Source organism: Trichechus manatus, unplaced genomic scaffold (genome assembly GCF_000243295.1).
Source record: "Trichechus manatus latirostris isolate Lorelei unplaced genomic scaffold, TriManLat1.0 scaffold00022, whole genome shotgun sequence".
Lineage (NCBI taxonomy): Eukaryota > Metazoa > Chordata > Mammalia > Sirenia > Trichechidae > Trichechus > Trichechus manatus.
The window spans coordinates 7,251,873-7,275,845 of record NW_004443958.1 but is presented as its reverse complement, the minus strand read 5'-3'; the positions used below and the strand labels follow the sequence as shown (position 1 = coordinate 7,275,845).

At 40.5% G+C, this 23,973-nt stretch overlaps 1 pseudogene; it reads left to right on the top strand.

Moving 5' to 3' along the window:
* Positions 1–23,439, top strand: part of LOC101356955 (spermidine synthase pseudogene) — a 32,030-nt pseudogene extending 8,591 nt beyond the window's left edge.
* Positions 23,440–23,973: the final 534 nt, after the last annotated feature.

Here is a 23,973-nt window from a genome sequence, read left to right as displayed (position 1 = left end):
ACACTAACACCTCTTTATTTGATCATCATCTGCGAGGTTTCCTGAACACCCCCATGGCAGAGAAGCTGTGCCTACTGTGCATCAGTCCATTATATATAACTTTACTTGCCACGAAACATGGTCCATTAACAGTTGAGTTTCCAATGAAGTAAAAGATACCAGAAACACTCCCCATCTATAAAGCATGGCCAGCGAAGGAGAGAGGTCTATGGCAAAAACCCAGAGTACAAAGACACGCTGGCTCCATCATCACCTTGCTGTATGTCATTTGAGGAGTAAATACTTTGAATCTGTATTCTTATCTAAAAACGAGGACACTGAGGTCTGATTCACATGCATATTTATGAGAATTAAATAAAAGTGCCTCATGCATTATCAGTGTTTAATACATATTTGTTCCCACTGCAGCTTTCTCAAGCATTTGGAGTTCATTTTGATGGAAAACGTCACCGTGCAATAAGAAAGACCAATTCCAATCAGCCATTTCATTGTGAAGTCTAACGAGGGTCGTTAAAATCTAATAGGTGGTTTTACTTTGCTCTCTAATTGTTTCGAGTGTATTCATCTTGTTTCGTAAAGTTAATTATAAATGTTAATGTAGGAATCCCTGCATCAAAAGTATTAGCATATTTTTATTCCTCAGTCCACTTAAGAGAGTGTCTTTTAAACAGTAGGTGCTTAATTAATAAATACATTTGATTATATTCAGTTTGAAGGAGAAAGTGCCTCTGAGACTTGTCAAGGGGATTTTTTGCTGGTAGGTGGACATAGTCTCGTGAATCAAATGCAGGAACTCCTTTTAATATCTGCCTCTTTTATTCTTTCAACAATGTCATCTTCACTCATCCACATAATGTTTTTTCTCCCTGAAGTGACCTCTAAATTATTACAAAAGACAGAAGTAAAATACTAGAAAATGAACTGTGTTAACCTTCAGAACCTGAAAATCTGCTTGTGTTTCTCTCTCTAATTACAGCTTATTACACAGATATCCTGGAAGTAAAAGAGGCTGAGTGTTTACAACTCTCATATAGATTATTAAATTTGAATAGAAAATACCCAAAATACTGAAATGAGCTCAAAGGCAATTTATCTAACTTTTGTAAATATCAAATCAGTAAAAGAATTGATGATTTTCATCAGCTCAAGAGAATTCCCACCTTCACATCATAAACAGAACTATTTAATTTAATTAAAATAAAAGTAACTCATAAATACTGTTTTCATCATAATATTTAGCATTTATAAATTGCTTTTTTTTTAGTTTTAAAAGGCCTTTTAGATTTATTATTTCATTTAATAACCAAAACAATCCAGCATCAGGGGTATTATCATTACGTCCATTTAGCAGATGGCTAGAAAATGAATCACAGAAGATTTAAGTAATTTGTCTACGATAACACTTCATATAAGTGGAATGAATAGCTAAAACTTGAACCTGGGTCTCTTAACTCTGCATGCCAAATCATTTTCATTCTCTACTTTAGACTTATAAGATCTTGATATGAGTCCCATGTCAGTCACTTCTGGGTGAGCAACTGTGGGTAAGTCAGTTAATTTCTCTGAATCTGATTTCTTTCCTTAAAATGGGACTATGACATCCACTCTACTTCCCTCCCAAGGTTTTATAAAGATCAAGTGTTATAATGAATGTGAAGGCACTCTGCACCTGAAGTCAAACATGTGATATTCAAGTCAGTAGAGACTGAATGAAGTAAAATGGAAAGAACAAGGTCGCTGGTGAGCCTCAGACCTGGGTCCATACCCTTGTGTATCACTTACTAGCTATGTAACCTTGCCCCCAAAACCAAAGTAGTTGCCTTTGAGTCGATTCCAACTCATGGCAACCCTGTGTGTGTAGACCTTTCAGGAGCAGATAGCCAGGTCTTTCTTCCCAGGCACCTCTGGGTGGGTTTAAACCGCCAACCTTTTGGTTAGTAGTCAAGTGCTTAACTGTTTCCATCACCCAAGTTCCTTATTTTCTGAGGCTCGGGTTCCTCTTCTGTAAAACTGGCACATTCAATAAATGCTAGCTCTATCATCCCCCCGATTTTCTTGTTTTATTGTTAAGAGCTATTAAGAATATTTTAATTATATTCAGAACATTTGTTTAAAGAGGCATTTAATATCTACTCAGCAAAGGCATACTTATCTTCTTAATGAAACTGAGTTTTCTTTTTTAACAGCAGATTCCATCTTGATATAACACACCCATACCCATTGCAGTCCAGTCGATGCTGACTCCTAGCAACCCTATAGGAAAAGTAGAACTGCCCCATAGGATTTCCAAGGCTGTAAATCTTTACAGAAGAAAACTGCCACATCTTTCTCCCATGGAGCAGCTGGTGGGTTTGAACTGCCAACTTTTCTTCAGTTAGCAGCCAAGCGCTTAACCACTGTGCCACCAGGGCTCCTTCACATAACACACAGACCTATCAAATTGAATTAAAATAGAAATAACTTATCTCTTTTTCTGTTAAAATAAATAAATAAATAAAATACCTTGAACTTCAAGCTGATGATAGCGAGGCCAAGGAGAAAAAAGAAATAGTCTCTATACAAATAAACAAAACCTTGGCCCAGCTGCAAAAGTTTGGGGAAAAGCCTGAGGTTTTGATCTCCTGGTGAAGGACAGACTGTTGGTAGTGTTTCCTTAGCACAAAACAGTGACTCGGGCCACCTTGGAAGGCCTGAGACCTTACACAAGCCACAGGAATGACTCAGGTGCTGTGAAAGGTTTCAGAGCAACGTGCTGATGTGGAAGATTAGCTTCTTCCCCAGGGCCCATTCAGAAAGCCACCCACAGCCAAGCGTGACCATTAAAACATCCATTTGCTTTTCTGGTTTTGTATCATTTGATTGTCAAATATTTCTTCTCGTTATATCAGCACATCACAATATTAAAATTGGGTAAATACAGTGGTAGCTGGGGTTCATACCTTGCTCTCCCAAACTACTTTGCCTCTTGAGGAGACTTCTCTTATCCCACCAATGAACCTCCTGCTGAGACTCTAGCAGAAAACAGATTGCTTCGCACATCAGGAGCCCAGAGTTATTTTCGGTCTGTCATTTACCAGCAATGTGGCCTTGTGCAGGTCACTTAACCTTTCTGGGCTTCTATAAATCTATGATGCTGAGTTGAATAATCTGCCAGATCCTCTCTGCCTCAGTGTTCTCTGATACAACATATGAACTGATAGTGAGGATTCCCAAACTAAAACGAATTCAATGTTGCATACAATTCAGAATGCACTGATGTGATGTTACTAGATTTAGCATATCTGTGGAGAGGGGGAAGAAAAAACAGAGTTTACTGGCAGCTTGGGTGAGTCAAAAGGCCAAGCTATTTTTGGTAAAGACCACTAAACTGGCTCAGGCATTTATATTCATTTTCTCGGCAAAAAGACAAAGGCATCTTGCTCAAATTCCAGGGAAAGACCTGCGACTCAGCAAGGAAATAAACGTACTTAGTTGAATAAGAAAGACACACACTGAAAGCTGACAGGATAATATTATTTATGTTAGGCATGCCAGTCGGCTAGATGGTAAGGTTGTCAAATCACCTAATCATCAGGTAGAACTTACAGCTTAAGTAGGGGATAAAAAAGCATTATTGTACTCTTTTTTCCTTCCCTTTTGCCCACATTGAACTGAATTAACCAGTCCTTAATAAGTAGTCATTTGGTGAAAACTTCTGCCATCAGTACTATGAGATATAATAAATCATTGTATATTGAGTTTAGAGTCCCTGGGTGTTGGAAATAGTTAATAGGGTCATTTACTAACTGAAAGGCCAGAGGTTCGAGTCCACCCAGAGGTACCTTGGAAGAAAAGCCTGGTAATCTACTTCTAAAAAATGAGCCATTGAAAACCCTTTGGAGCACATGGAGCTGCCATGAGTTGAAATGATTTGACAGCAACTGTTTGGTTTATATTGAGTTTGGAAGACAACTTTGCAGACTAAAGTCAGACTAGAGGATCTTTCCAGTAAATGTAGATAATTAATCCAAATAATGCTGATTTCCTTTCATCGCCACCATTGCTGTCATATCAAAATTACTGACATTTGAGTGATTTCAGCTCTGCTAAATACAGCAAATTCTTTTATCTAGTATTTAAGGAGCCAGCATACAGTGGAATTTAGGAGCAGAGACTCTGCAGCTAAAGTGCCAAGACTTGAATCCCAGCTCTGTCTCCTTTCTGTCTCTGCTACTTTGGGCAAGTTATACAACCTCTGGGTGACTTAGTTTTCCTATCTGTATGATGCTGATAATAATTGTACCTATTGTGAGTATTAAATACACATATGAAGCTCTTAGAATATCGACTAACACTAAACTAAAAAAAAACTCAAACCTGTTGCCATCAAGTCAATTCCGACTCATAGTGACCCAACAGAACAGAGCAGAACTCCCCATAATGTCTCCAAAGAGAGGCTGGTGGATTTGAACTGCCCATCTTTTGATTAGCAGTCATAGCTCTTAACCGCTGTACCACCAGGGCTCCAGCTAACACATAGTAAGCATGAAATAGACACAGTTACTAAGGTAAACTTCGAATTTTACTTTGTATAATTGTATACTTTGTATATTTATCTATATATCTGTAACTTGGCATTTTCACACCCAAATGCATAGAATTTCACCTAATTCTTGCCACTTAACATCTATTTTGACACTTCTCAGGTAAAACATTGTCTTGATTTATCTCTGGCGGTCATTCCCAACTCCACTCAACCCATTTGTTTGATGTGGTTTTGTCTCCATTCTTAAAGCTCTATGGGTGAACACATGACTCAGCTCCATCCAATTGGTGTACAGCATTCCCTTGGAAACAATGATTGGTCTAATGGTGAGCTTGTGACCCAATCAGTCATGAGTCACTAATACGACTTTTGCTAGGGCTTCTGGGATCATTTCATACTGAACATGAACCTCTGAGGCATAGCGGTTGGGTCCAGATATCTTTCAACCCCAAAGTTACTTAAAAATGGAGGCAACACTGAGAAAGCACATGTGAGATATATAAAAAGAACATCCAGGATGTTGTAGTATTATCTAGGGCCTAGATCAAAACCCGTTGCCATTGAGTGGATTCCGATTCATAGCGACCCTACAGGACAGAATAGAACTGCCCCGTAGGGTTTCCAAGCAGCAGCTGGTGAATTCAAACAGCCAACCTTTTGGTTAGCAGCCAAGCTTTTAACCACTGTGCCATCAAGGCACCCCTAAAAGCTTGTTCCTGAAAAGTTTAACTGTGAGAGCCAACAATTTTTCTATTTTGATGGAACCAGTGTGAGAAAATTTGTCACTTGTAGAAAAACGAGTCCTAACTATTAGAGGTATCACAATCGTCTCAGACACTTGTTAATAATGTAACTTTCTTAACCTAAAAAATCAACCTTCGGGAGTGAAACTGAGGCATTCTGAACCTTTAATCAGGGTCTGAGTGATTCTCCTGTAAAGTCAGCCTTGGAGAACAACAATCTGGGCCTTCTCACCCTATGCTAATGTTCAGGCAACCTTCCCTTTGACCCTCTCTGCAAAGGGAACCCACTAAATTCCAGCAGGGTCCTTTCCATCTTAGAACTGTTCTCTCTGTGAGAAAAATCTTCCTTGCTTTAAGCTGAAATTTATGTTGTCATAATAATTAAGGTTCACGAAGATGGCACTGGGATACTCTAAGAATCTAAAGTGGTTTCAGAATAATCAAACAAACCATTTTGCTCACTCAGAGTTTAATGTTATATATCCCGTTTACAGTTTAGTGCATTGATACAAATATTTTAACTTTTAATTAATTTGGGACATTTGATGAATCTGATTTGATTATAACTAGCACTTTCAATTTACTGATCATTCTGGATAAAAGGGAGTTTATTATAGTTAAAAGTAGAATGAGATAAAAACATCAGGTATAAGGTTTTCCTCCCCCAGGGATTTTGAACTGCTGAATTACAATCACCAAATGATGATAAAATCTCAGTAGGTTTGACTTTGCAGTCCTTTCTGAGGTCAGATCCCTTTAGCTTGAGAAGAACTGTTTCTTGCATACAGATTTCTATCTGTACATCACATACTGCCTAATCCTGTAAACTTATAGGCAACACTCTTGTCCAGATGTAATATTTTTGAAAATGTCTTCTACCATGTGCTACCAACTGTTTTACTGAAACAATGATTATTTTGGACAGGCACTGTCCAGTTGGGTTCTTTAAATTGATTCAATTACTTGTATAAATGACCCCCAAAGCTTGTCCACTTTAGAGAGAATGTTTTTCACGGTAAATAACATGCTGACAGTCAGGCTAAAATTTAATAGAGTTCCTTTCACTTCAGCTAACTCTACTGAAATTCAGATTAATAGTGATAACAATAATAAATAACAAAAACCAGTTGCCATTGAGTCAGTTTGACTCACAGTGACCCCATGTGTGTCAGAGGAGAACTGTGCTCCATGGGGTTTTCAGTGAATTAATTAAGGTTCACGAAGATGGCACTGGGATCCACCTTTCTTCCAAGGCATCTCTAGGTGGATTCAAACCTCCAGCCTTTCAGTTAGCAGCTGAGCGTGTTAACCTTTTGTACCACCCAGCGTCCCTTACTGAGACACAGGGAGAAAAATATTCGACAGATGTCACATAGTAAGTGGTGCAGCTGGGATGCCACCCCAGGCTTTTGGGCTTCACAGCTCAGTCTCTGAACACTTCACAACACTGACTCTAGATTATAAACAATATGTGTGAAGTTACAGAAATATTACAAGTGCTCAGAAAATAGTGTATTTATTGTATTAATGATGATGTTCAATAATAAAGGCAAACTAATTAGGAAATTCTTCCTTATGTTGAAATGAGTGAATAAAAAACATCAAATTTCTGAGTTAATAATGCACTGAAGTAACTGAACAGCATTATGTTTGTTCTTTTCTCTGAGAGAAAGTAAGCTCCCAAAATATGGAATTGATGGCATTTTCAGAATTTTTAGATTCCTGCTCACTTGTGTCATTTCAAAAGATGACTTCTAATCTGATGACTTTTCCCATTAGCTCTTGTCCACTCATCTTGCTTTTTCTGTCAAAGGTCCACAGATAAATTATGCAAGGCTGATGTGATTTCCTTGAAGTGCTCCGTAGTCTAATCGGCCTTGATGTGGTTCCTTTCATGGTTTCCTATGAACTTTGTGGTACATGAGTGAGCATAAGGCCAGTGGGGTCATATTGCGTTTTCTCTTCAAAACGAAGATTGTGTTTAAATGAATAATTGTGTTCCAGGAACAAATTATTTCCCTTTGAAGCTCTGTCTCCTAACATGATATTTTAAGGTTTTGTGGAGAGAAATAATTTGTATGTTTACATATCCCTCCACATTAATTTTACTCCTCTGTGTACAGTTAAGAATCAGAAATTCAGATATGGCCTGCTTTCTTTAGTATTGGGACAGGATCTAATTCAGAGAAGCTTGTCAGTTTTAAAAAGAATTTTCCATATTGTGTCAGCTGTACCTGAATATTGAGTTTTTCCATCATCTCAGATGTATTCGATTTGATTCCTGTGTACCCCATCTGCATAGTCACCTTTTATGTTGATGAAAAAAGGTATTTACAATGAAGAAGTCACTGGTCTTGCAAAATTCTATCATACGATCTCTGGCATCATTTCTATCACCAAGGCCGTATTTTCCAGCTACCGATTCTTCTTCGTTTCCAACTTTCACATTCCAATCACCAGTAATTATCAATGCATCCTGATTGCATGTTCAATCAATTTCAGACCGCAGAAGTTGTTAAAAATCTTCCATTTCTTCATCTTTGGCCTTAGTGGTTGGTGCATAAATTTGAGTAATAGTCATATTAACTGATCTTCCTGTAAGTGTATGGATATTATCCTATCACTGACAGTGCTGTACTTCAGGATAGATCTTGGCACATAACAACAACAACATACATGAATATATACTGATAGGAAAGATTTAAACAATATGTTGTTGTTAAGTGCCATTGAGTCAGTTCTCATAGTGACCCAATGTACAACTGAACGAAACGCTGCCTGGTCCTGCACCATTCTATCGTTGCTATCTTTGAGCCCATTGTTGCAGCCACTGGGTCAATGCATCTCATTGAGGGTCTTCCTCTTTTTCATTGCCCCTCTACTTTACCAAGCATAATGTCCTTTTCCAGGGACTGGTCCCTCCTGATAATATATCCAAAGTATGTAAGACGAAGTCTCACCATCCTTGCTTTTAAGGAGTATCCTGGCTGTACTTCTTCCAAGACCCCTGCTGAGCATGTCCCTTCCCCCTCCCGCCCCCTTAGCTGAGATTGGAAGACTAGAGGAGGCTGGAGTTGGGTTGCTATGAGTCAGAATCAACTCAACAGCAATGGGTTTTGTTTTGTTGTTGTTGTTTTTCCCCCCTAGCTGGGATAGGAGTCCCTGCATGGTGCAAATGGTTAAGGAGCTCAGCTGTTCACCAAAAGGTTGGAAGTTCGAGTCCACCCAGAGGTGCCATGGAAGAAAGCCCTGGTAATCTACTCCTGATAAACCAGCCATTGAAAACACAATGGAGCACAGCACTACTCTGAAACATACATGCGGTCTCCATGAGTCAGAATTGATTGTATGGCAGCTGGAAGCTGGGATAAGGTTTCAGAATTGCTCTCTGACAAAAACCTCTCCCTTGCAGAGGAAGCCCATGTTATGGAGAAGCTTGTGCATATTTTACAAGGGTTACTCTTCTCTCCCCTGCCAGAACCAGGGCCATGAGGAAATCTTCCTCAGATCCTCACTATGAGAACCTCCTGGGTTTTCTGGAGGGAACACCCACAAAATTGTGGGGACCTCCCTGAGACTGAGGAGTTTCTTACTCTCATGCTAGTCCACGCTCCGCCTCCAGCAATTTGTCACAAAATGACCATATTTTAGTGTTCCTACCAACTTATAGCTTCCACAGCTTCTTCTCCAGGTAAGCAGATCTCAGCTCTATCTGCTTTGATGCACCTGTCTTTCCAGGTTTTGGGGTAGTGGTTTTCCCTGTGACCCCAGTTCTCTAACGCATTCAAGGAAGTTGTTGATTTTTAGTTCGTTCAGCTTTTACTTGTTGTACAGACAGCAGTGATGACTTCCAAGCTTTTTACATGTTGGAACTGAAACCGGAGCATTATTTACTCTGAACAAAATATTTTACTGGTGCTAACCAAAACTTCTGATAGAATACATCTTCTACGATTTTTAAAATGTTGTTGAAATATAGCTTTAAAAATATTTCAGATTGGGTTTGTGGATGGTAAAGGTTCTAAGTCCAGGTATGTCTACATCTCTCTTTAGTTTGCCAGTCACATGAATAATAGTTAGCCTGGGATGAAAATTCAAGGTTCATAATCTTTAGTCCTCAGCACTTCGAAGATATTTAAATGCTTTCTTGAACCCAATGTTGCAAATGAGGAGTGTATTGTCAATTTTCCTGATTCCTTTGTGTCTTAGGCTGGGTTCTCTAGAGAAGCAAAACCAGTAAAGTGCATAAATATATATATAGAGAGAGATTTGTATCAAGGAAATGGCTCACATGGTTGTAGAGGCTGTAACATCCCAAGTCCATGGGTCAGGATAGAGGCCTCTCCTGATTCATGTAGCCGCAGTGGCTGGTGAACCCAAGATCAGCAGGTCAGAGAGCAGGGCTGTTCCTCACCGGCTGTGAAGATCGACGAATCCCAAGATCAGCAGGTAAGACCGAAGGTAAGCTGCTAGCTCAAGTCCCAAGAATCGGAGTTCAGATGAACAGGAGCCAGCTGCAGGATCCAGAACAAGTAAAAGCTCCGGAGCCCTGCCAGAGTGTCTACCCACACTCAATGCAGGCCACACGCCCAAGGAAACTCCCCTTCAACTGATTGGCTATTCATAGCAGATCCCATCATGGGGGTGATCACGTATCAAATCTCAACAGGGAAGTGATCACACAACTGCCAAAACACGGACAATCATGGCCCAGCCAAGCTGACACACAATCTTGACCATCACACTTTGTAAATTATCTGTTTTTCTCTCTAGAAGGCTTTAGAATTTTCTTTATGCGCACGGAGTTCTGAAATTTCACCACACTATATCTAGGTGTAGGTCTTTTCTTATTAACCCTGCTTGACATCTAGTTGTCACTTTCAGTTTTAGAACCTGCTGTTTTCCTCAGCTCTGGAAAATATTTTTCTTTTGTTTCCTTGAATATTTCCTTTCATCCATTTTCTTTGTACTCTTCTTCTGGAAGTCTAATTAATTGATTAGAAACTTTTTGATATTAACATTGCTTTTACATTTTCAATCACACTGTTAACTTTTTGCTAAGATCAGAAAAAGTCTCAGCTCAAATTCCAGCTCCTTAATGTACTTTATGGAGCCCTAATGCCTCAGTGGTTAAGCACTTGGATGCTAACCAAGAGGCCAGTGGTTCGAACCCACCAGCTACTCCATGGAAGAAAGATGTGGCAGTCTGCTTCCATAAAGATTACAGCCTTGGAAACCCTATGGGGCAGTTCTACTTTGTCCTATAGGGATGCTGTGAGTTAGAATCGACTTGATGGCAATGGGTAATGTACTTTCATGCTATGCTCATTCTGCTGTTCAGTCCATGAAATGCATTTCTTAATTTCAAGGAGCAAACATGAATTTTTAATCTATCCATGTTTTTCTTATTTACAGATGAAATAGCCCCTTCTATCTCTGATAGTTATACATTTTACTAAAATCTTACTTTGTTCTCATATTGCCACTGAGTAGATTCCAACTCATAGCGACCCTATAGGACAGAGTAGAACTGCCCCATAGGGTTTCCAAGGCTGTAAATCTTTACAGAAGCAGACCGCCACATCTTTTTCCTGTGGAGCGGCTGGTGGGTTCCAGCTGCCAACCTTTTGGTCAGTAGCTGAGTGCTTTAACCTCTGTGCCACCAGAGCTCCTAATATTAGGTGAATAGTATGCTAGGTATTTTCCATGTCAGAATCAACTTGACATTAACAGGTTTTTGGGTTTTGGTATATAGAGATGGAAAGATAGCTACATACCCAAAAAACCAGACCCACTACTATTGAGTCAATTCTGTCTCATAGTGATCTAATAGGACAGAGTAGAACTGCCCCATAGAGTTTCCAAGGAGCATCTGGTGGATTCGAACTGCCAACCTTTTGGTTAGCAGCCATAACTCTTAACCACTACACCACCAGGGTTTCCAGATAGCTACACAGACAGAAATGTGTTTAATAAAATATAATTATACTATATTGATTGTTCTTAATAAAATGAATTTATCATTTTGAGTAGGTTATAAGAAAATAAACTGAACAAAATATTGAACTGCAAAGAAATATGTCTTTACTAGACAAGGTATTATTTCTTAAAAGATCACCATAATGATAAAAAACAGAGACATTATTTTAAAAATCTAAGATTTTGGAGTCATTTATTTTTGTTTTATGATCTTCATGTTTCAATTCAACATAATATTTATTATCTCTCAGTTGTGAAAGATAAAGATATAGGCACTCTCATATTTCTTTCTGTCACTGTTTTCTACCATCCTTTTTAATTTTTATTATTGGTTATATTTTTATATCACTATATACAAATGTGGAGCCCCGGTGGTGCAATAGTTAAGAGCTCAGGCTGCTAACCAAATGGTTGGTAGTTTGAATCCACCAGCTGCTCCTTGGAAACCCTATGGGGCAGTTCAGTTCGATGGCAGTGGTTTATATACATACATATATATATTAATATTAATGATAATTTCTGGCTGTTGGAATTTGGTGTGATGGTTACATATTTGTGCTTCTGTGAAATGACTAAATTCTTTGTAAGAAACATGAATCATATTTACAAATATATCAGCAACACTTGAAAACGGAAACTGAAGACAAATGTGCCGCAATATTAATGGTGATTAATTCTCAGTGAAGAATTGCTATTTTCTTTTTCACATCTTTTGAATTTTCATTAATGTCAAAAAAGTTGTAAGAATATATTAACTAAATAATAGGTACTTTTTATTTATGAAAAGGGGGAATTCTTGAATATTGGATATTGATGCATATAATTGAGATAAAATAATCAAAACAATAAAATAGTGTCTGCAAAATAGAGCTAAGTAGAATTTCATACTATGGATGTACCACAATTTATTTTTCCTGTCACTATTTACTGTATATTTATACTATGGAATAGTACTCAGCAATGAAAAGGAACCAACTACCGATATACACAACAAATGGATGAATCTCAAAAACATTATGCTGAACAAAAGAAGCCAGACCACTTGATTCAAATAAAAACAACAGCCTGAGGAAATGGTTATCTTGGAAGAGAGAACATTTTCAGAGACAAAATGGTATCATCCAACTTTTGATAGATTGTCATGTGTTGGATAAGTATTCAATTGGTTCTCTGACTCCTCAGACAATCTATAAGAATCAGAATGATACTGGGAGAATATAAGCAAAAACTTACTGAAAGATGGACAATTTTGAGTTTGATATTTGAGACCTTTTCAAATTCTCTGATTTGATAAAACATAGAAGTCCCTTAACATTTGAGGAGTTTTCACATCATATTGACTTAGTGTAATTTCAATGTTTCAATGAACAGATCAGCACTAGAGGTACTCACTCGTCTATGCCAAGAAATTTGGAGGACAGCTACCAGGCCAACCAACTGGAAGAGATCCATATTTGTGCCCATTCAAAAGAAAGGTGATCCAACAGAATGCAAAAATGATCATACAATATCATTAATATCACACAAAAGTAAAATTTTGCTGAAAATCATTCAAAAGCAGTTGCAGCAGTACATCGACAGGGAACTGCCAGAAATTTAAGCTGGATTCAGAGGATGTGGAACAAGGGATATCACTGCTGATTACAGAAGGGTCTTGGTTGAAAGCAGAGAATCTCAGAAAGATGCTTACCTGTGTTTTATTGACTATGCTAAGGCATTTGACTGTGTGGATCATAACAAATTATGGATAACATTGTGAAGAATGGGAATCTCAGAACACTTAATTGTGCTCATATGGAACCTGTATATAGATCAAGAGGCAGTCATTTGAACAGAACAAGGGGATATGACATGGTTTAAAGTCAGGAACGGTGTGCTTCAGGGTTGTAGCCTTTCACCATACTTATTTAATCTGTATGCTGAGCAAATAATCTGAGAAACTGGGCTAGATGAAAAAGAATGTGGCATCAGGATGGGAGGAAGACTCATTAACAACCTGAGATATGCAGATGACACAACCCTCCTTGCTGAAAGTGAAGAGGACTTGAAGCACTTGCTGATGAAGATCAAAGACTACAGTCTTCAGTATGGATTACACCTCAACTTAAAGAAAACAAAAATCCTCACTACTGGACCAATAAACAACATCATGATAAACGGAGAAAATATTGAAGTTGTCGAGGACTTAATTTTACTTGGATCCACAATCAACAGCCATGGAAGCAACGGTCAAGAAATCAAAAGATGCATTGCACTGGGAAAACCTGCTGCAAAATATCTCTTTAAAGTGTTAAAAAACAAAGATATCAACTTTAAGGACTAAGATGCGCCTGACCCAAGCCTGGTATTTTCAGTCACCTCATATGCATGTGAAAGCTGGACAGTGAATAAGGAAGACCTAAGAAGAATTGATGCCTTTGAATTATGGCTTTGGCATGAATATACCATGGACTCCCAGAAGAACAAGCAAATCTGTCTTGGAAGAAGTACAGCCAGAATGCTCCTTGGTAGTGAGGATGGCAAGACTTCATCTCACATACTTTGGACATGTTATCAGGAGGCCCCAGTCCCTGGAGAAAGACATTATGCTTGGTAAAGTAGCGGGTCAGTGAAAAAGAGGAAGACCCTTAATGAGGCAGACTGACCCAGTGGCTGCAATGATGGGCTCAAGCATAACAACGACTGTGAGAATGGCGCAGGATCGGGCAGTGTTTCGTTCCGTTGTACATAGGGTCGCTAGGGGGCAGAGCCAACTCGACAGCACCTAACAACAATTAACCTTATCACAAATTTCTTTGATAAAATTGATGTTTTGTGACTTCCCCTGAAATATCTGAATTATGAAACCTGAAGTCAAATTATATTCAAATATGTATTACAACGGAAAAAGCAATGGACTGGATTCTACTCTTGGCTCTATACTATCTAGGTATATGAACTTGGAATGAATCACCTCTATGTAACTCTATTTATTAGTTTGTAAAATAAAGGTGTGGGGTTAAATTGTTTAGGCGCCTTCTAGTTCTTAAGTCCCTCTATTAATTACCCTAACTAGAGATTGGCACTTTATGTTTGGCCCAAAATGATTCGTGGGACCATAAGAGGGCAGCATTCTATTTATACAATTTCCTTGAGGTGCTGAGTACTCTAAACTTACAGGACTGTGAGACTGGCATTGCATTTGCTAGTTGTTAACCCCCAAGGGTTATGTTAAGAAAAGTCATTTGTCTATTTTAAGTATGAATGCATAAATTTATCACAACTATAGTCAAAGGAGAGTCAGGTTACTATTTCTGTTGTTATTGGGCTTGCGTTTATTTAAAGCAAAGAGACTATTCTTCAATCCCATCAGTACTGTGGCGTATTAAAACACACTTGTCAACCTGACTGTGAAGATACTATAGGGCTAGGATGTAGATTTATAAAGAGGCATTTTTCCATGGATTGTGCGTAAACTGCAAAGTGCACACATGCTACTAAATGTTCGAAATCCGTGTCCTGTTTCCTACAGTGTCCTGTTACCACATCCTTTCAGGAACAAGAGGTGACGTGGGGAAATAAAGGAGGATAAAGAGTCATCAGTAGACAAAAATTTACTTGAATCGTATTGGTGCTCAACACATTTTTAAAGGAGTGGAAGGCTTAGAAACTACTCTGAAGGCATTTACAATCATTTAGAAAAATTGATATATATTCATTCGACAGTAAAAGAAAATTGATGAAAGATGAGAGGTTCTCTTGCAATGAGAGGAGTTCCAGGTCTTTGAATCAGTGTTCCAGTTGTTAACTACTTTATCTGCCCTATACGCCTGCCATCTGACAAGAGAAGCCTGTGTAGGCTTGCTCAGTTCAAGGTTACAGTAACAAATTCATAGTTTATAAAATCAAAAAACCAAACCTGTTGCCATAGAATCTATTCTGACTCAGGGCAACCCCATGTACTATAGAGTAGAACTGCTCCATGGGGGGTTTTCTTTTTGGCTATACTCTTAAACAGATCACCAGGTATTTCTTCTGCAGTACCACTGGGTGGGTTCGAAGCACCAACCTTCAGGTTAGCCAAGTGCGAACTGTTTGCACCACCTAGGATCTTCCTGGCTCATGGTTTGTAGCTCCTCTTTTCTCCATTCCGCCCTTACCACAACAAGTTCATCATCCTTAGTACCCTGGTCACTCACTTCCACCTGGGGGCTGGAATGGCCCCTTCTCTCTCTCCTTAGCATTCAGTTCATGTCTCCTCTGTACAGTGTTGAGGTATCTTGTCACTCTCTTAGGAAATTGCCATCATCCACAGTTAGAGGAAAGGCCTGTCTAATACTCTGAAAAAGGAGGGTCCCAGGCGCTGGCAAATCCAGGAACCTTTAGAGGTACAGTGTATGTCCATGCCTGAAGGACAATCTGTCTCTCTGTTAATTTACTAGGAGTGTCTGAAAAAATTCATTTGGTTCACTTCAAATCCCTGAATTCATTACGCTCATTAAAGTGTATGGTATCTCCCAAAGATAGAGTGAATCTGATCAAGCAAAGAACACAATGAACCACATGACTTTCATTTTGGGGAGAAAAAAAACATTTACACCAGAAATAAAGAAACTTCATTGGGCACAATTATCCATGAGGTGACACAGCAGAATTTGCAAGTTAGGGGAATTTAGAAGTGCTATATAATGTTGCACCTTGCTGTAGGAACACAGCAAAGTTGTGCACAAAATGGGAAAAAACGCCATTGGATTACAAATGTTTTTCTAATTATACTTGAACTCAATTTTAATATTTAAAATCTACTCCGAGGTAGTGTTAAGGTGTTAATAGAATGTTAATTGTTTTTAATCCTGACCTTCTGTTTTATTGTTTCTCCTCGGCTTTTATTACAGAATCGTTATTGCTATGGAAATGTTAACTTCCTATTTGTATTTCTGGAACCCTGAAGGGCCTGGATGTTGGCCAGTTTACGCTTTATTAGGTACCTACTGAGAGGAAAATGTCTACGATATTTTTGTTTTGTATGCTGCAGTTCACCAAATGAAAATCTGTCCATTAAAACTCCACTTTGTGGTCAATGCCACAGAAGTGCAGTCTCTCTTTTCTCCCAGTAACAAACTGCAAACCCTAAGCTCACTTAGGTTAATTGTCAAGATCTGAATTTGTGGCATCTAAGCAAATATAAACTTGACTTTACCCATTCTCAAAATGTGCATGCCTCTCTGGAGTACTGGATGATAGCGATGGACAAGGTCATAAGGTTGGAGCACTTCTTCATATGTGCTTCATCACCAGGGGCAGATTACCCAAGAAGCAAGGTAAGTATGGGCTTACTTGTGCTTATTACTAATCCGTCGTGAACAATTTCACATGGGTTTCACCACATCTTTGAGGTGATGAGTCAATATGGTTGACACTCTTTGGAGAAGAAATCATAGTGCAGGGTTGAGTCCTTGGCCTTTCAGGTTCATAATTTTGATTCTGTAAGTTTACCTTAATTTTCTCAGACTCTGGTGCTACTTTGTAAACAGGAACACCACCTTATTAATTACTAAAGGAGCTATTGAGGCCAGTGGGAATGAACAATTCTAGCAATCAGAACCCTCATGTCCAATAGCCCTCCATTCACACTCTTTTCTGGGAACAAGATAGTTATCAAACTGAGACAGTGATAGAGTCGTTTGATGAGAAGGCAGTAAAGGGAACTGAGTGTCTTTGAAAGCATTCTCATCTTAAATAAAGAAGATACACCTCTCTGTGGCAGTCAGAACATTGTGTCTTGATTTACTCTTTTGGATGATACAGGATAATTATTGGAAGAAATGTGCACTCTCTTTTTTTCTATATTTCTGTAGTGCTTGCATTTGTTCTAACAACCTTCCCCTTTATTTTACCAAATAGGTCATTTTATATGTATTGGATGAACAAAATAGACCAACTCTTTGCTTGATGGAGCCTTCGTTCTAGTGTAAAAAACAGACAGTTAAATATGGTATATAATATTTTAGGTGGTAAAAAAAAATGCTAAGAATAAAAATAAAACAGGATAAGGAAGCAGGGAGCAATGAAAGAATTGCTCTTTGAGAAAGCATGGTCCAGAAAGACCTCTCTAAAAAGATGACATTTGAGCAAAAGCCTGAATTAAGTGAAAGGCAAGCCACACAGGTTATCTGGGGCAAGAGGGCTCCAAGAAGAGTGAAGTACAGTCCAAAGACCCTGAAATGAGACAGTGCTTGGTATGGGATTGGGGGGGAGCGTTGAGAAACCAGAAGGAAGTCAGTGCATCTGAACCACAGTGAGTAGAGGGAGAGTAGTGTGAGATGAGATGGGGATAGTACAAGGCCATGGTAAGGAATTCAGAGCCTATTTTGAGTTAAATAGGAGACAATTAGAAGGTTTGGAATAGAGGTACGACATAACCTGATTCATGCTCTAAATTCTCTCTCTGATGACTGCATGAAAAATAAACTGTAGGAGAATGTAATAGGCAGCTTCTGAGATGGCATCCAAAGATCCCTGCCTTCCTGGTATTCACACCCTTGTGTAACCCCCTCCCCTTGAGTGTAGGCAGGACCTGTGACTTGCTTCTAACCAATAAAATAAAGCAAAGGTGTTAGGATATTGCTTCCATGATTAGATAATATAAGACTGTGATTTCTGTCTTGCTAGTGGACTCTATCTATTGCCTTCTTGACTTGCATCCTTTGGTGAAACAAGAAGCCACGTCTGAGAGGCCCACATGGCAAAGAACTGAGGGTGGGCTCCGATCTGACTCTACTGGTCTCATTACATTATATTCTACTATCTCTCAATTCACAGCAAGGCTGTTTCCTAAAGTTAAGATCTATTAAAAATTACTTACAATGTTCCCACCCCCAGACCCCAACACATTTATATATAGGGAAAACCAGATTAAAATTACTACCTAGGGTACCCTTGAAAGAGAAAAAAAAGTCATGAAAGGGCCCTCTGCAATTGAGGATTTTTAGTTGGTGATGGGGAAAGAAACCGTCACTATCTCTCTAGTGTGTTGCTCTTCCTAGAGCCATTTGGAGCCACATCACTTAGGGGCCCAGCAGGAAATTTGCCTAAATTTAAGAGGTTTCTCTAAGGCATTACTAATAATAGTGTGCAGTACCCTGAGGTTTTTAACCAGACCTTCAAACCAGTTCATTCTGGGTTCAAGCCCCTGCTAAGAATTTGCATTTCTACCCCAGATATATGGAATCAGAATCTACATTTTAACAAGATCCCTAGGTGATTCTTATAGATCCCCATGTATACATAAGAATCACCTGGGGGATGTTGTTAAAATATAGATTCTGATTCCATATATCTGGGGTAGGAATGAAATTCTTAGCAGGGTCTAACTGGAATGAGTAGTTCAAAGCCCTCCTTTTAACACTCCTAGGCCTCCCAAAATGAAGAGATGCTATGATTAATGGAACTCAGAAGAGTCATTCCTTGAGGCAAGCTGTGATGTTCAGTAGAAAAATGCAGTCATCCAGAGTGAGGGATGTATTCCAATCAGATCAGCATTCCCAGGATGGGAAAAGAGCAGGGTGGTGAAGGATAATAGAAAGAGAAGTCACACTTTCTTTTCTTCTTTTGGTTGCTTGTCTGAGACCCTATCAAGATTAGAAGGTGGTATCTCTGTCCTACAGAATGAAAGGACCACACTCAACCTAACACTAACCCAACACCCCTTTCCCCAATAACAGCTCAGCATGCCGAGGGTTGACCTTAGGTCAGGTTTTTCTAATAGCAGTGGAAATAGGAAGACATAAGTAGGCAGAGATACTGCTGACCAGAACTGATCTTCAGCTTCTCCAAAAGTCAGGTTCCATGGACATCTCAAAGAAAAAGCATGGCCTGTAAAGAGAAGAGGCTCTTGGCCCAATCATTTGAGTTCAAGTCATGCCTGTGACAAGTACAATGTTTGTCATCATTGATCAAGTTGCTTAACCTCGTTGAGCCTCAGTTTGCTAATCTATAAAATGGGCATGATTTTGGTACTTATTCATAAAATTATTGAAAGGATAAAATAAAATGATTTATGTGAAGGGGTGATGTAACATGCAAAGGGCTATCAGAGCTTCTGATGATCTTCCAGAGATATAAAAACAAAAGCAAGTATTTAGTCATATCTGCTTGAGAACAAGAAAGGAAAAGACACAAATATATACTGAGGGTCCTCTATGCCCCAGACACTGTGCTAAATGTTTAACATATTGCATTTGATCTTTTGAACACCACCCATAAAATAGATATTCATATTACCATTTTACAGACAAGAAAACCAAGACTCAGAGACAAAAAAAATTCACCCAATATTGCACATCCTACTAGTGACAAGGGCAGGATTCACACTGATGCAGCCTCACTCCCAAGCCCATGCTTTTTCCCATGTTACCAGTTCTACTTAAATATACCCTAAGAGTATAGAAAAACTGTGGGTTTGATTACAGAGTCCTCCTGGGCAAGGAGAAGAAGATCATCATCAACTCCCTTAGAATACTTCTCTCCTTTCCCTCTGAGGTGGCAAGAAGAAAACCTAGAAGCTCCAGAGCACTCCAGTAGGTAGTAGCCAGGGCTGGGACATCTCTGCCTAGCCCAACCTGATGATCACTGGGTTTCATATGAAAGGGCTTTCTGCCTTGATCTTCAAAGTCCAGTACTGGCAACTCTTCTCATGTAGGAGCAGCCAGAACTGCAACAGAGGATCTCTGCCTTCCCACCTTGGTGAGATGAGGCTCCAAGCCACAAAGTTCAGGCTCTCAGCCAGAAACTCAGAGAAGGTCGCCACCAAGGTTCACCAAAAGCCATCTGTTTCCAGGAAGAGTGAAGTAAATAGCCCTTTGGTTTGTTGCTTCTCCAGCAAGCTGTCCTAAGGCTGTAGCTCAGATGGATCTAACATACCCAGGGCTTCAGAGTATGACAGTTGGTAGATCAGGATGGTAAATGTTTGGTTTTATTCAGGATAGCAAGGCCAAAGCAGAGTGTGAGTTTATATAGGTGAACTAGGGAGCAGTTTCGTGAAAGGAGGACTCTTTTTGGCATTTTGTTGGGTATAGTAGGGACATATTGGCCAAAGGACCCAGAGCAGAAGTATCAATGGTGGTACCATGGCCAGGCAAAATCACAGCTTTATACACTCTCAGAATCACCACTGACCAGGTTATGTCTATTGTACTCATCAGATCTTTGGTTCTCAGTTATGTCAGATCTAACTATTATTTGCCCTTCTGTCCCTGTCTGAAGAGTTTTTGCCAGCCCAGCTTCAGTTTTGCCTCTCCTGCAAAGGTATGAAACTTTCCTTGATTTGGGATGGGAGCAGAATCAGCACTCATTGTGATCTCCATGAAGTCAGGAACTCCCTCTGTCACCCTCACCAGAATACTCACAGGGCTTGGCACAAAACGTGACTGTCAAACTTTTGTTGAAGAAGTAAATGAATCACCTCTGTGACCTTACCTCTTAATCTACCTGACAGGTTACCAAACCAAACCCACTGCCGTCGAGTCGATTCTAACTCATAGCAACCCTATAGGACAGAATGCAACTGCCCCGTAGGGTTTCCAAGACTGCAAATATTTATGGGAGCAGCTGGCTGGTTCAAACCACTGACCTTTGATTAGCAGCCCAGTGCTTTAACCACTGCGCCACCAGGGATCCTTCCTGATACATTACTATGTATTAAACTCTTTACATGTGATTCCAGGTAGACTAGTTTATGTTGTGTCTTTATAACTACATATAGCCCAAATATCAGTAACTTAACAATAACAATGGTTTATTTCAGGTCATCTGAGTGCTCAGTGCCACATCACCCTCACTCTAGGACCCCCAGGAGAGAGATCACCATCTGGAACACTGGGTGGGGAGAGGGGATCAGAAAGAAAGATAGTAAACCTAATACTGGCTCTTAAAGGCTTCCTCACAGAAGTGACACATGTCCTTCTGCTCATATTCCATTTGCCAAAGTCAGTCACATAGCCACATCTCACTCCAAAAGAAGTGAGGATGCTCAATCCTACCTAGAAGGAGAGGAGAACCAGAATGTTTGTGAACAGCCATAATGACTACCATCCATGAACCATGAGGTTCATTCAAACCAGAGCTTCCAAATGGTTCATTCTGGTTAGGGCCCCTGCTGAGAATTTGTATTTCCACCCCCAGATATACTGAATCTGAATCTCCATTTTAATAAGACATAGACATAAGAATCATCTGGGGATCTTGTTAAACTTCTTATGTATACATAAGAATCATCTGTTAGAATCTTGTTAAAATTCTTATGTGTACATAAGAATCATCTGGGGATTTTGTTAAAATGTAGGCTCTGATTCAGCATATCTGGGGTGGATATGTAAATTATCAGCAGGGGTCAAACCAGAATGAACCAGTTTGAAGCGCTGATTCAAACCCCACAGTTCAGCTAAGTTCATTAAGTCCATTTTCCAGCTAAGGTTCCCTAGGTTTAGGGTGGGTAACTAAGTTGCTCAGTCAACCAGTTAGTGGAGCCTGGATTCGGCTCCAACCTCTTAGACAACCTGTTGAACCTGGCTGTCACTGGAATCTGGCAAGCTCTTTAGGAGGGAGACACAGCGAAGCACCAGGTTTTCTCAATGGCCTATGCTGGGAATCCTTGAGTTAAACCTCGAAGACCTGTGACCACGCAGGCACTATGTCTGCGCTACTATTTATCCTTCCATTATATTGGAAGAACTTGCTGTTCTTTGAGCAGAGTGATAGCTATTTATTTAAGGTATTATACAGCTGTCATCACTCCCTTCATGGCTGCTTTTAAAAGTCATCCAGGAAAGGCAATTTTGTTATTTGCTGATGGTAGATAATCTTCATGGAAATTATTATAAAATTTATATTCACAGCAAAACTATTCTTTCCATAAGCATAACCAATTCCAGCAGCTCCGACATCAGAGGATTACAGATTGAATTCGTGGCTCACTTTCTCTGCACCATGTACATAAAGAAACATATTTGCCAAATGCCAAGATGGGGATGTGGACTTTCTCGGAGATGACAACATCAATTATTTAACGACCCGCAGACTATTTATGTGGAATAACATTCCCTTTCTAAGAATAAATTGTGTATCTAAAACACCTGTCACAAGGTTGCGGCGCGGGCGGAGGGCAGAGCTGGAACCGTTGTGCTCCGGCTCCTTGCGGCCTGCAGTCCCAGGCCGGTGACCCCGCAGCCCACCCGCCGTGGATCCCGGGCCCCGCCGCCATCCGCGAGGGCTGGTTCCGCGAGACCTGCTGCCTGTGGCCCAGCCAGGCCTTGTCGCTGCAGGTGGAGCAGCCGCTGCACCATCAGCGCTCGCGGTACCAGGACGTCCCTGTCGTCCGCAATAAGACCTGCAGTAACGTGCTGGTGTTGGACGGCGTCATACAGTGCACTGAGAGGAACGAGTTTCCTACCAGGAGATGATTGGCAGCCTGTCCCTCTGCAGCCACCCCAACACGCGCAAGACGCTGATCATCGGGGGCGGGGACCGAGGCGTCCTGCAGGAAGTGCTGAAGCAGCCCTTAGTGGAAGCGATGGTCCATCTGGTGCGAGATTGATGAGAATGTCATCCAAGTGTCTAAGAAGTTCCTTCCGGGCATGGCTGTTGGCTACTCCAGCTCAAAGATGACCCTCCATGTGGGCAACGGTTTTGAGTTCATGAAACAGAACCAGGATGCCTTCTATGTTCTCATCACTGACTCCCTCAGACCCCACGGGCCCCGCCAAGAGCCTCTTCAAGGAGTCCTATTACCAGCTGATGAAGACCGCCCTCAAGGAGGATGGCATTCTCCGCTGCCACGGTGAGTGTCCGTGACTACACCTGGACCTCATCAAGGAGACGCAGCAGTTCTGTGGTGGCCTATGCCTACTGCACCATCCCCACCTACACCAGAGGCCAGATCGACTTTATGCTGTGCAGCTGCGGCAAGAACCCGAGCACGAACTTCCGGGAACCAGTGCAGCCGGTGGAGCAGAGGCAGCTGAAATACTCAGACATGCCCCGGGCAGCCTTTGTGCTGCTAAGTTTGCTTGCAAGGCCCTGAATGACGAGTTGAGCCCGGAGCTGCTGCCGCCGCCATCACCCACAAACCTCAGACCAGGGAGCCCCAAGGTGCTCGGCCTCCCCCAGTCCCCAACCAGCCCCGCACGAGACCCTCTGTGGGCTCTCACTCACTAGCCAAGTGTTACCGGCCCCAGAATGCTGCCCAGCCTGCGCTGCTGGGCAGATTGTCTTGTCTTTCTTTCTTTCCACGTGGCTTCCAGCCTCCAAACTATACCAGCTGCGTACAGCACCTTCTTTGCCTTCTGTCTCCCCTTGCTCACCAAACACATGTATTTAATAAACACCTGTCACAAACCCTTGAAGCATTCAGGGAACACTACCAACTGTCTATTTAGATAATTTACTAGATTGGTATAATAGCCAAAGAGCCCACTCTAACCAACTTACATATTGTAAGAAGCTTGGTAGTTCAAAATAGAAAAGAAAAAGCTAAACTATAAGGTCTTTGGAAGGAGCAGAGACAGTGCAGCTCTGGGAATCAGGTGTACCACCATCAGAATTCATCTGATCCAAACATCTTTCTTACAGGGGTGTCTCCACTCCGTTCCAATTGCCAGGGTCTTGGGAAAAAGGTTCAGAAAGGTGTAGCATGGATCATATGCTCACTGGTAACAGTGCCTGACATATGGGAGTAGCTCAATAAATTGT